Genomic DNA, 15,000 nt, shown 5'->3' on the forward strand with positions numbered 1-15,000 from the left:
GTTAACGTAGTTGAGTGGATGCTGGTGTAAATGGGTAGTTCTACGAGTTTTCACGTGATGGCAGTGGTCTGCAAGGCGGAAGGTGACATGGTCTGTTGCTCGTTGCTCCCAGGCCCGGCTGGTTCTGCATGGGTCTTGTATCTGCAACAACAAAGATCTCAGTGGTGGCTGAGAATTTATGGCATCTTGCTAAGGTGTTTTTGAAGGACCAATGCCCAGCAAGAGACCTTCTGCTTCAGGGAATACCCCAGCAGAGAGAGTTAAGTATCAAGCCACCTTGAGCGGATCCTCCATATCACAGCTATGTAACCCTCTTAGACCAAGATCACCTCAGAGCAACGAGTCAGTGGTCATTTAGGGCCATGGCTTCATGCCGTTACCAACCACCTTTTAAGGTGCGCTTCTTGCACGCAAGAACTCCTAGAACCACCATTTTGGGCTGCATGGACTATTCCAAGATTAAGATGTCGGGTTGTCTAAGAGCAGTTTGATCAAAAACAACTTGTCAGATACTTTTTCTGTAAATCCACAAGGCCGGGAAGCCTAGTGAAATTTGCTGTCACCCACGAAAAAGGTGTAATAATAATGATAATAAAACTAATAACAACGATATGATATTCTAGATATGATGAAGTGATTCTGAGAACTATAAAGTATGAATTTTATTCAGAAGAAGAAATCGTATAGATCTCAGCATCTTCGGTATCATTGCTATTTATTACACTTGTAATATTCATTGTCGTCAAACTTTTTAAAGGTAAATCTTTGACTTAAGGTACAACAAAACCTCCTAGAAGAATAAAAAAATTACAAAATCCATTTAATCGTTTTTCCACACTTAATTCTTGTAGTTGGTTACTGCGACAGATGATATTTCTGAACTTTCGATATAGCTGTATTAAAGAAATACATGGTAGTGAAGTTATGAGGAGGTAAATAGCTCAAACTGTAGATAGTAAGGAAACCTGAAAATTATATCTCATGTTTAAAATCCTTTTCAATATAATAGCCTTATAGTTTTAGCTATCTGTTCAAATAAGATGTTTTCGACAAATTCCAAATGCCAAGGTATTCAGTTGGGCCTTTTATTAAGAGCGCACAGTCCTGAAATAACTTGGGAAATAATGGCACCTGGGTTCTTTCATTAACCGATAATTTGCTTCTAATTACTGTGGGGTTATTAGTAATTTATGGGAATGAGAGAGAGAGATTTCAGACATAATTTATCGTTAAACATTTCATATTATGATCTAGTGACCAATTTTTATATATAAAGGGAATACAAGCTCATTTTATCATTCTCACACAATTGTAGATAAATAGAATCCAGTAAGACGAGCACTGTCCAATTTTGTATTGTATCTTTACAATAAGCGAAAATTTTATGTGATGAAAGGGGTTTGAGAAGAAAGCGGATGGATAGAATATTACCACTTAAAGCTTCAGTGTTACAGTAATAATAATAATAATAATAATAATGATAATTGTAATGGTATTATTGAATGAATCCCATGGTGGTTTATATGTACAAATATATCTAAAGAGTTTTGACTACGAACATGGTTTTCGAGAATCTGCCCGATTCTCCTTTCAAACTCGAACAATATCTCGAGACCTTTTTTTGTAATTTCACCTTTTACATGTATTTTGTTGATTTGTGCTATTTTTGTAACCTGGGGATCATGAAAATAGTTTATATAATCATCTCAAACGGACAGAATGATGTTTTTGTCAATTGGACGTTTTTTCAATGAATTTTGTTCTAAAGGAATGAAATTAGACGATGATGCTTTTCCTGAAGGCAGATAAAGTATGACTATTAAATATTTCTCCCAATTTCTCTTTTTTCCAGAGGATAACATGTTAAAAAAAACAGAAGTATGTCGTCATGTCTGTTGCTCGATAGACAGAGCTCCCACATTTTACAACGAAGCTTAGCTTTGTAAATATTCTTTTTTATTTTTCTCATTCAGGACAGGTAAAGCAAAAGCATCATAATACAGTTTTGTAAAACAATTTACATATCAATGAATTCTGCTTTTCGTGGTGTGACAAATACATTTCCATGTCATGCTGAACAAAAGCCATGGGGTCGATGATTACGTTTTCTCTCTATTTTCAGATCGGTGAGACTCCGTGAACACCAATATGAAAGGAACAAATCACAACCATCTTAAGCTTCACTTTTTGAAGAGGATCGGGTAGAAATATCAAGAGGAATTGTTATTCAGTTAAAAACAAGTAAGTCAATGCAAGAACCCCGTGTTCTTTTCGGATATCTGACTGCTGTTGAATGTACTTGACATAAGATTTTCGTGACTTTTCGTTGGGAGGGAGTAGCATAATGATGAACAGTAGTTTTATTTATACTGCTCCGAAATGTCCTCGAGGGAAATGGAAAGGCTAACAGGACCTTGTGCATGTTACGGCTAAATTCAATTTTGAAAGGTCAAGTGAAAAGGTATAATTCCGACAATTAAAAACGGAAGGCGGTAGGAGCTGTATCTTCCAATCATGCCCTGTGAAAACTAAGCTAAGGATAAAATATTTTTATCAAATGTAATGTTGAAGAAACTTAATATTGTAAATTTTAGGCAGCAAGTAGTTTTGCAGTTCAGTAATCCATGTGGGCTTCGCAAAACTAAAGCTAAGGAGAATATTATATTCTGCGAGCTTTCAAGGTTCATCATCAGGAAATTATTAGGAGCCTGAGATTGAAATTTACAAATATGATAAAAAGTCAGTCCACTTTGTTTCCCTTTATGTTACAGTGTATTCCAGTGTTAATCTCAAATTCTATTGTATCCTCTCTTCGGCTTTATAAACTCGGTTCGTTTTGTTTTAATTTTTTAAGTTAAATTTATTTGTGGAAGAGACAATTACTGTTGTATTTTCAGTGACGCTAAGTAATTTTTGTCGTAGATTTCTAAGTAGCCGCTTTGCTAATATTTAAATATAACAGCATGTGGCCCTATCTATTTTAATTAGAACAGGACGAGTGCTGAGTAATAAAAGGTATAAAAATGTGTATATGTAACATATTTTGCTTATCAAATTAAGATAAGTTTTTCAGTTATATATGATACAGTTTGTTTTGTGAAATTTTGTTGCATAGCGTGCTCATGTTAGAGAGAAATACTGCAAAATTAACATTAATTTAACTCTTTTGCTACATGACATTGTATCATATAGTGAATACATTCGGTGTCAATGCATTGCATATTCGACAGACAGTCTGGCTCTTAATTAATACTTATACAAACCTAACATATATCAGGAGTTGATTAATAGTTGCAGATCTACCTCATTTAATTTTCTTGGACATCTCAACTGATCTCGCGTATTTAAATTCTGAATGTCTGAGAGAGAGAGAGAGAGAGAGAGAGAGAGAGAGAGAGAGAGTGACTGCAGTTGAGTACTATAGCACTTTTGGTAGCTTAGATAATTGCTGGAATCTGGAACTATCAACTGCAGCACAGTTGTGTTTTAAATATCTGAAACAGCATCCTATCAAAGCAATTCAGGGTATGGACAGAAGTATGTAATTGCAGGGAAAACCATTGTAGACTCTACTCATTTTGGACGTTCATTTTGGCAATCCATTGTAGTTTGGTCTCGGCGAAAACATTGGCTTCCATACGGGAACATTTTTATAAAATTTGCTGTGTAGTGATAGGTCATCTAGTAGAAGGCTTACAGTAATGTATTCCAAGACGTACAGTGTCGCAGAATTGACTTGAATGGCGTACTGTACTATTACTTTCAGGGTAATATTTTTTTCTAATACTTTGTGTATCGGTAGATTTGTCTCAACTATTTTGAGTGATATGATTTCAAGCGAGATGCAAGTATGCTAAGTGTGCAGCCTGCTCAGTTAAGTTCTCAAGTACTGTTTCATGTAATATATGACTTGCGGCTTAGTTGACAACGTCTTTGTCTTTCACTGGAGAGTCCTCACATCGATCCCAATGTCAAGTAGAAATTTGTCTACAGCACACGAGATCATTTTTATTTCCATTAGCATTATTGTCTTATCAAAAGGGAAGGCCATATTAAAATGTTTTTGTAATGGCAGTGTACTTTTGATAAACATTTATATGTATTTCCGGTATTGACGTAAAGACTATGGTGTTGCCCAAGGTTTGATAAGAATTTTTTTTTATGGTAAAAACCCAACGGAAAGCAATTGAAATCGACGCTTGGGTTGACTCGGAAGCATCAAATGTCAGTGATTGTACCTGTACATAAACTTAAACCAGTAGAAAAAAAAAATCCAAATAACAAATTGGGAAATGAGCTGTTATGAAGTAATGCATCAGTGACAGCTTTGTCCCCTTATTTATTTACTTTTTAGTATAATGCCATAGATTATGAAATTTTCAGGTAGAATTATTTTTCTAACACCGTTACTTTCCTTATTTGTCTGAAAACATCTGGAAGGGTTTTCATTAACATCATCTCCGTATTATCTGTACAATATATATATATATATATATATATATATATATATATGATATATATATATATATGTATATATATATATATATATATATATATAGAGGTATAGATATATACATCATACATACATACATACATATATATAATATATATATATATATATATATATATAGTATATATATAGATCATACATCATACATACATACATATATATATGTATATATATAGGTATAGATATATACATCATACATACATACATATATATAACGTACTTAACTACGGGGACAAAAAAGACAGTACTTTAGCCCGCTTATGTAGAAAAGATGATGCCAACTATTACAAGCAAAGATTAAATGTATACCGATGAACCACCCTGCAAATTATATTAATCTTGATTTTTTGAAAATTTGCTCCATACTTTTTTTCCATTTATTGCCGTGCTCTCGTTATTGACACTGATTTTGTAATGGAAATCGGCGCTCAGGAACTGAGAGTACGTATACTTGGCCACCGACTTTAATTTATTAATAAATTCGGTACGATTTATAACCCGTAGCCATCGCCTGTATGTGACATCGTGCCCTGACCTGACTTATCACGGTAATGGATAAATTGGATTCCGTTAATTAACACATGAATAAAGGGTTCAGTGAATGTGAATAATATATTGATCTTTTATTCAAGAGACCATCCCATTTTTCAACTGCCCTTGTTCAGGATTCGATTTTTTTTATGAGAACGAGAATGACCTTCTCGCGCTCTATTGCTGATAGCAACTACTAATAACAATATTATTTACGAACTTTGCTTTGTACTCCGGTAAATCCTTATTCAAGTGGAATACCATCCATGAAACCGCATGTATCTAAACCGTAGATGAACAGTATGTCAGTTCTCAGTATTACTGTAAATTTAACTTTTCGTTGAAAATAAAATATAATACATAAACGCACACAAGCTTATATATATATATATATATATATATATATATATATATATATATATATATGTGTGTGTGTGTGTGTGTGTGTGTGTGTGTGTGTGTGTGTGTGTGTTTGTGTTTGTGTATGTATGGATGTATGTATTGTATAGTATTATATATATATATATATATATATATATATATATATATATATATATGTGTGTGTTGTGTGTGTGTGTGTGTGTATGTATTTTATATATAAACATATAACTCTTTTTACGAGAATAACAACTTGATATCAGATATAAACAGTATTTGGCAGCGAAAAAGTACTATAACTGATTGCAAGATCATTAACCTTTACTCTGAGGCGTTTTCAAACCACATACAATGAAGAAAGTTTACGATGAAGACTCCGTTGTACAAACAACAACAGCGCTTAACGGAGTATAAAACGATTTTAATGCATGCAGAGGTCATTACATTCGGATGAAATCTTCAGGTGAAGAGAGACACGCCAGGATTAACTCAAGTACTTCGATAAAACAGCGCGAGGCAAAGAACATTAACCGGCTTTACTGACAATCTTTAGTTTCTCTTTTAAATCTCCCTCGAGCATCCTGCTCAGGCTGGTGTCAAGAGTGTAAAACCTTGAGTGTAAATTGATGTGTTATCCTATCCTTGAATCTACATGAATATAACCAGCAAAAGAAAATAATGTTAATTCTAACATAGTTTATACATTTTTTACCTTCAGCACAAGATGTTCAGTAGTTAATGATTATAAATATTAGGCACTAATTGTTTATATCTAGTACTGGTTACTAAAATTTGAGGTACCGTTTACTAGGTTTCCCATTTCGACAGAGGCTATGATATCAATGTCACATACGTCAGATTTTGTTTTACTAATCCTGGACATTGCCTGATGCGTTTAATCTTTTGGCCGCAAAGCTGTAGAGGAGTTCTCCCAAAGTTTAATGTCTGCTGATGCTAGTAAGTTTGATTTGATATACTGCTGTGGTTAATTTACGTGTATGAAATTAGTATCGAAATTTTCTAGGTCATCAGCCCCAGCAACTTACCAATGCCATGTTTTTGCTCTAGAGTTTAAATTTTTGTATCGTCTGCTGTCTGGTTATGTATGCATTTATTTGCTTAGTCAGTTATATATAATATATATATATATATATATATATATATATATATATATACATATATATACTATATATATATATATATATATATATATATATATATAAATATGGGGATACAATCCACAATGAAGTAAAATCCTCTTGTAGTTTAAAATATATATTTCTTGGACAGGATTAAAGCTTTCGACCATCAACTGTGAACAAGACCACAGTTGATGGTCGAAAGCTTTAATCCTGTACAAGAAATATATATTTTAAACTACAAGAGGATTTTACTTCATTATGGAATGTATCCCCATTTACTTAGAGGTACGACATAGTACCTGGCTTCTACATATATATATATATATATATATATATATATATATATATATTATATGATATATATATATATATTCATTTAAGAGGAAGACTCAATGCAAATCAATAGTCTTTTGGCTTTATTTCATATCACTGTTTATGTTCAAATATGTCTTTATAATTTAAAATAATTACACTATTTACAGAACATCTACATAAATGATTTAAGGGAATGCATGAAAAAAGGTCACTGTAATAAATAAAAATTAAAAACTATTCTGTATGTCCTTCGTGCATATGTCTACTTGCACATGTCTCTACATTTAAACATGTATAATATCAAATATTTCGCTCAGATGGCCAGTGGGTAAAAATTAAAGGCTAGAAAGATAAAATGAAAAGTTCTGACATTTTATGAATTTGCAATTCACTTTCCGCTGGCAACAAGTCATATGTTGAAAACATTGTCAATGAGGAAATTTAAGAAATGTGTTCCAAATTTTCTGGGTGGCGTTCTCAATTCTTAGATGTACTCGTAAGTTGAAGGGTGAGATGATATTCACTAAGATCTCAACCTTTTTGATGGTTGTTCCTTGAGTAAAGGTAAATTTTTAATGGTCAGTCGCAGAATGAGTTTTAATTATTAATTAATGACATAATTTACTGTCAAATGATTCAAGTGTCTGCTAACTTGGCAAATAATGGACGTGTCTTTTCAGGCTCAAAACAGTAGTGCCTTCATCCGGATGGTGGCTTCATCGGTCATCCTGAAGTGATGGTTGATAGTGACATGAGTTAAACAAAGGTGAGTTCAAGCATGCAAGCATACGAGTAAAACTGTGGGCCTTTTGAATGTAGGTTAAATGGTACGGGATGTAAAAGTATCGCTCGACTGAGACTAAAAGGCGCAAGATACAAAAGATGAAGGGAGAGGGAAAATTTTTACGCGATTTCTTTTTGAGTTTTTTGAATTTCGCCGTGCTTTCATGAAATATTAGCACAAATGCAATAGCTTTATAATAAAGTTCTTGAAAATGAGAGTTAAACAGTCGTACATACTTGAAACGCCATATAAAAGTTTAAAATGGATCCTTGTTGCCTATTTCTATCGAGCAGTCAGAATATAATCCGTATGACTTGATGTCGGATCATGTCCCCTTAAGAGAAACACAGCGAGTCTCTATTTCGGTCTGTAACAATAAGCTGCTGGGAGCCTCTCGATAATTAATGAGTCGTCTGGCGTAAAAACAAAAACAAAGAACTAAATTCTACCCTACCACAACATAAAAGCTATTTCTGAGCCGTTATCGACCCTGTAATTTGATTATCACAGGTTACAATCTCCTTTTCCGTGATTAAAACTTCCTTAATTGATATAGCAGACTTGGATTCATTTCATCACTGGGAAAAGGAAATGTTTTGCTAATTTTACTGTGAGTTTGAACATAATAATAATAATAATAATAATAATAATAATAATAATAATAATAATAATAATAATAATAATAATAATAATAATAATAATAATAATATCTTTATCTGAAGATGAAGAAATAGGAGAAGAGGAGATAAACAAGTAACTGACATTAACTGATAATAGAGCCGATGAAAGACAGGAGTTGAGATTGATGAAAACATAAACGAACGCAAGTAAAGTGTAAAACGAGTGATGCCTCTACATCCTGACAGTTCCGACAGGTCAGTTGTTTTCTGCAGGTCTCCTGTGCCAAGTCGTTTTGGAGCAGAATTTCGTTAACGGTGCCTAGTCCCGAAAGAGCTCGGAAAATACATGGCGTTGGGTTCACTCATTAACCTTTAATGCGCCGCTAATTACCTCCGACTCCTTAGAAATTTATGGGAAAAGGAGAGAAAGAAACAGACAGACTGTCAAAGTAACGACTTCTTTCGATAAGAGAGGAAAATCGTATCCTGAAAACGTCTGTTAACGTTTTATAAAAACAATGATCGTTTTATATGTGACTTTGTGCTGTCCCATACCTGTGAACTCTTCGGAATAAGATAACTGAATCCATTGTTTTAGATACCCTGGCTCTCTATTTCTTTTTCAGTGTTGTATTTCATGGAAAAAAACTCACTGCTCAACTTGTTAAGCCGGAATGGTTACTTGAAATAGCTTAACGTATTTTCAACCACAACCGAAAGGAATAATTTTTTAAAATTAGATCCATTTGAACCTTTTAACTTGGTTATATTATGGAAAATAATAATGATGATAATAAAATAATAGTTATTAAGCTCGGTTATTAACTGTAACGTGTCCTTCCAGGCTTCCGAAATGACCGACAGTACTACCCACGGCAAGAGGAGAAATAGAGATCATATGTTTTCTGACTTGAATGCTTCTACGATGACACAGAAACCAGAGCTTTTTCTAAAGAAAGATTCCCCAGAATAACTGAAGTCAAATTTTTATACGAGACATGGAAAGGAAATCTTCGAAAAATCCATATTCTTATCGGAGCCGACTAATGAAAGCGTATCTGTGAGTACATCCTGTTTTTTGTTGTTAGATATCTTTGAAAAGACCCCGCTTAAGCCAATATTGATGAAGGTAATAATGGGAGGAAAAATAATAGTTAATAAATGAAACCCGTACGGGAGTAGAGCCGTCGGTGCACTTCATGCGGTGCACTGTAGGCATTACTAGAGTTCATTTGCTTCGTTCCTTTTACGGTGCCTCCTTTCATCTCCTCTTTCTTCCGTCTTACTTTCCACCCTCTCCGAACAATTGATTCATAGTGCAACTGCGAGATTTTCCTTCTATTACTACACCTTTCAAACTTTTACTTTCAATTTCCGTTTCAGCGCTGAATGACCTCATTGGTCCCAGTGCTTGGTCTTTGGCCTAACTTCTATATTCAATCAAATTAATAAATGAAACAAAAGGATAACGTTGGAAACGACGAAGAGCAGCTAAAGAATATTAATTAGAGTGCAATGGAGCAAATGTGATGTCTCAAATCTCTCTGACATTATCAGTTCAATGATTAAAAAATTACCTGTCGTAACAAAGTGACTGGTTTTATATACGTATATATATATATATATATATAATATATATATATATATATATATATATATTAATAATTATATATATAGATATATATAGAGAAGAGGGAGAGAGAGAGAGAGAGAGAAGAGAGAGAGAGAAGAGAGAGAGAGCGAGAGAGAGAGAGATAGAGAGAGAGAGAGGATCTACTGGTCACTTTTACTAGACAATTATATGTTCTTCATAGTCACAGTGACCTCTAAGACTCTTAACTGCCTGCGCTATAAGCCTATTTTGGAGCGGGAAATGAACGGAACTGTCAACTCTAGTGGCAGATTTCGAACCATCGCGCAGCGGTTCCAGGGAGAACACATTTAGGTACGCCTATCACTGTAATCCCACATATCGCTGGAACCTGTTTGTGTGTTGATTTAAATCCTGTCTAGTGGAAGAAAATTTTACGTTGAAAATTGTGGTGTTAAGCATAACACCCCACCAACGCCCACCCCCAAGAAGCACAAGGAAATTGAGAAGTCAGGAGATGAGTGTGACTATTAATATATATATATATATATATATATATATATATATAATATATATATATATATATATATATATATATATATATATATATATCTATATATATACATATACATATAAAGTGAGGAACCGAGAGATTGTCAATTTTGGACTACAGGCTTAGTCAGTGTTTTATGTAATATTTAGAATGGGGGCATCATTTTTTTTCAACTCTATTATCATTTACACACAATATTATTCACATAAATTAAGAATAAAATCAGAATGTATAGTGACTAAATTATCAAGTAATCTATTTGAATGGACATTTTATTGTGTATTATTTTTTTTTTTCAACAACATTCTCACGTCCATCGTTTCGGTATTTTTCTTGTCCTGTCTTGATTAATCGCGCCTTTTAGATGGGATTTAGGCATCGACAAATCAATCCCTAAATTCCCCGTAGGGAAAAATGGCCATAAAGGTTTTGATGGCATGATTCAGTGGCATGATTCGCGCCAAATAGAAAGCACAAGTTTATAGCGCAGGTAGTTGGAAAGTAGCGAGAGAGGCGCTTCTCGCAGAGGTAAAGGAATGCCCGCTCTGGCTTGATTTGAATAATGGAGCCGGCCTGGGAATCTCACTAATTAAAGTTGCGAATTCTTGCTATCAGTTTATGTGTCAGGTGTAAGTGTAATTAAAATACCTTCGTGTGGCTACCTGGCGACTGATATACATACATGGCTATGAATTGCAGATGATACAAATTCGACGCGTTTAATCGGGTTAGATTGCTGTGGCCCTGATGTCACTAGCTCTTGTTCAAACCGCACTACGGCTGCTTAAACAGGCAACGCAGTTTCTTTTATCTTTGTTCTCTTAACGATACTTGAATGGTCAGAGGTATTTTATTTCGTTGCTAAAACAAGGGAAGCGATGGAAATAATCAAAAGCTGAGGTCAGCAAATAATTTGATTAATACGCTATATACATATTTATATATGTGTGTATGTACGCATGTATATATACACATATATGCATGTGTGAATGTGTGATTATATCCTTTATTTCAGAATAACACTTACAGATCCACCAGCTAAGGATTTATCTGTTTTCTAAATGGGCTGAAGCAATTGCACTTTTACTAACCTCAACATATTTAAACAAATATATCAGAACCTCAGAGATATTTGGGTGGAAAGGCTGGAATGATATATATATGTATATATATATATATATATATATATATATATATATATATATATATATATATATTTATATATATATATGTATATATATATATATATATATATATATATATATATATATATATAATATATATATATATATCCATATATATATGTATATATATATATATATATATATATATATATATTATATATATGTGTGTGTGTGTATATATATATATAATCGCGAATACCACGGGAAATGATAGACAGGAATCCCTGTCTATCATTTCCCGTGGTATTCGCTTATTTATGAAGTCACGTGCATCTACTGTGATTTTTTAAGCATATATATATATATATATATATATATATATATATATATATATATATATATATAAAAAATCACAGTAGATGCACGTGACTTCATTAAATAAGCGAATACCACAGGAAAATGATAGCCTAAATCCAAGCGCTTTCGTCTTTAGTAGGACATTGGAGAGAAAGGTCTCAGGTACATAACAAGATCAAGAATACCAGATGGTTAATTGTCAAAATGGGTAAAAATTAAAAGATATAATCTAGGATTATCGGATATCACACTGTCACAAACCTAAACAGATTTGACCCGAACCGAAATTACAAAGTATCCTTACAGTCCAAAACATGTAAAAACTAATTATATTAATTTTGTTGCTTATATTCAGTTTTTACATGTTTTGGACTGTAAAGACTTTGTAATTTCGGTTAGGGTCAAATCTGTTTAGGTTTGCGACCGTGTGATATCCGATAATCCTGGATTATCTCTTTTAATTTTTACCCTTTTGACAATTAACCATCTGGTATTCTTGATCTTGTTGTGTACCTGAGACCTTTCTCTCCAGTTGTATTTCATTCACTCCTTGACAATGTCTTAGTAAAGACGAAAGTGCTTGGATTTCTGACTAATATTTTCCTGTGGTATTTGCTTACATATATATATATATTATATATATATATATATATATATATATATATATATATATATATATTTTGTCGCGTGCCAACCGTGAACTCGGGTCTAAGGGTTAAGATTTCAGTTGATTAACTAGATGAATACTTGACTTAGTATGGATGTCTTTGCAACAGGATAAATGAATCAGTAATTATGTAGGACCAACGAAAAGGAGTGACAGCAAGCAGAAAGTAGTCAATTTAGCACTTTGAAACCTAAACTAACTACCAGAATTTGGTTCAAAAGAAAACACTAAGCGTCCACTAAAATTAAGTATAATTTCAGTAAAATGCAAGGGACATTACAGGGACTTTTAGTGAATCCCGTGACACTGTAGGCCACGTTAAACAGGGTCACAAACACTAACTATTGCCACACCAGATACGATGTAATAACTAAAATAGCTAGAATTAATTCTAAAGTTAACATTTAGAGTAAAACCAGGATTTCCTTCAACGGTACATATGCAAGATATTCAGAGTTGTAGCGACTGAGACTAGGGATATGGCAAGGAGTCTACTTTACTTTTGAGTCATAAGTGCAAAGTTACTTCATTAAATTTCATATTACTAGATTTCAAGCAAAAATATTACTCAACAGCTTGGCGCCAAGAACACAACTAGAATCACTTATTAAAATATGACTATATCACTACAAAGAGAGATTTTGCCACTGCACTGGGTCATGTTTTCACTAGAATGGGAATCTGGGAAAAACAAATTCAATGGTTGTTTTGATTATATAGGAATGGGAGCTGGGATTACCGACACAGGTTTTAAATTGTCCGGACAGTTCTCTCGACACATTACTTGATATGTTAGTGGACTTGGTGTTCGTTGTAGTGTGAGCCAAAGGGGATGATGGTCGACAAAGCTGTTATTTCCTTGCTGCCAATGAAGGGAGTAAGTAGGGTGCACAAGACCGATGGTAGGAGGTGTTGGCTGTGGTGGTGAGTTTGGGAATCCTCTGGATTTTGAGTCCATTAGGGAAGGTACTGTAGGCTTCTAGCGTGATCCAAGGCAATGGGCTGGATTAGTCTCTCTAAAGTTGAAAGGTTATCAACTGAATCCAAGTGTTAGCTACAGGCATAGGTTTATTGTAACTAGAACCTTCTTCAAACTGTGCGGCTTCTTGCTGTACTTCTTCCTCCTGTATGGCTTCCTACTGTACTGGTTTGTAAGGGCAATCCTTGGCTCTTATATCCCTGTCAGCAGCAGCCATATAGGATTTTTGATCGGTGGTTTACATTGCTTTTTCATCAAAGGAGAACCCCTCAAATCCCCCAAGGAATGCTGGAAGAGTACAATATTTTGACAGGAATGAGTGCATTGAGAGGAACAATAATGAAAGGGGCGTCACTTAAGAGAGAGAGAGGTTGAGACCCGGCAGAGTTACTTGGTGCAAATGGGTTGGGATCAGGTCAAAGTTCAATGGCCTGTAACAGGATTGAGATGGGTCGGCCACTGGAGCGGAGGTGTTACAGAAGGTATTAAGCATTAAGGAAATTGACACAATAGCAGAGTGAGAGGTGTGTGGAGATTAAGGCTTTTCCGTTTCCTATGAGTGTTGTGACCAAATGCAGGTGGTCATATGCAGGTGACCAGCTAGGTTGGGGTGTGTGCAGCTCTAATGACAGCTGGAAGTCATTAAAGGTGATTATACAGAATTGGATAAGGAATTAAACAATAGACTTAAGGGACGGACATCGCTGGGGATCAGTTGAAGGACTTGTTCTTATCTGAAGGTAAAAACAGCTCCGGGCAAAACACCTGAATTTTCTATACTGAAAACCCTTCATTTTTGCTTTCGCTCACTTTACACGGTCTTTTGGTCGGAGAAAATTTATTGAAGTTGAAAAGTCCAAGCATTATGATGTGATACAGGCAACAATATATATATATATATATATATATATATATATATATATATATATATATATATATATATATATATATATATATGAGAGAGAGAGAGACATATAGATACACACACACACACACATATATATATATATATATATATGAATATGAATAAAACGTAATGCTATGTATAAATAAAGGTAATGATGCCATGGAGGAAAATGAAAGCACGAGAACTGCCGAGATCTTTTGGTCATAACGACCCTTTACTAAAGGCAACACTTAAGTAAAGGGTCGTTAAGACCGAAAGATCTCGGCAGCTCTAGTGCTTTCATTTTCCTCTTTGGCATTGCCTTTATATATATATATATATATATATGTATATTATATATATATATATATATATATATATATATATATATATATATATATATATATAAATTACTGTTACAATGGTTTTATATATATAAAACCATTGTAACAGTAATTTATATTAATCTCACGTCTTGTTAGATCCCTTTTTTTCTAAAGCACTTTTTCCACCCTTTCTCTCTCTCTCTCTCTCTCTCTCCTCTCTCTCTCTCGTCTCATTTT

At 33.9% G+C, this 15,000-nt stretch overlaps 1 long non-coding RNA gene across 2 annotated transcripts in view; it reads left to right on the forward strand.

The window, feature by feature from the left end:
* LOC135221523 (uncharacterized) overlaps nt 1-15,000 on the forward strand; it is a 173,239-nt gene that overhangs the window by 157,763 nt on the left and 476 nt on the right. For both annotated transcript variants that reach the window (XR_010316000.1, XR_010316001.1), the window contains 3 exons: nt 2,123-2,241; nt 7,557-7,642; nt 9,125-9,340. This is a non-coding gene — a long non-coding RNA (uncharacterized LOC135221523). The remainder of the gene's footprint in view (nt 1-2,122; nt 2,242-7,556; nt 7,643-9,124; nt 9,341-15,000) is intronic.

The sequence above is a fragment of the Macrobrachium nipponense genome, chromosome 2, assembly GCF_015104395.2.
Source record: "Macrobrachium nipponense isolate FS-2020 chromosome 2, ASM1510439v2, whole genome shotgun sequence".
Classification (NCBI taxonomy): Eukaryota; Metazoa; Arthropoda; class Malacostraca; order Decapoda; family Palaemonidae; genus Macrobrachium; species Macrobrachium nipponense.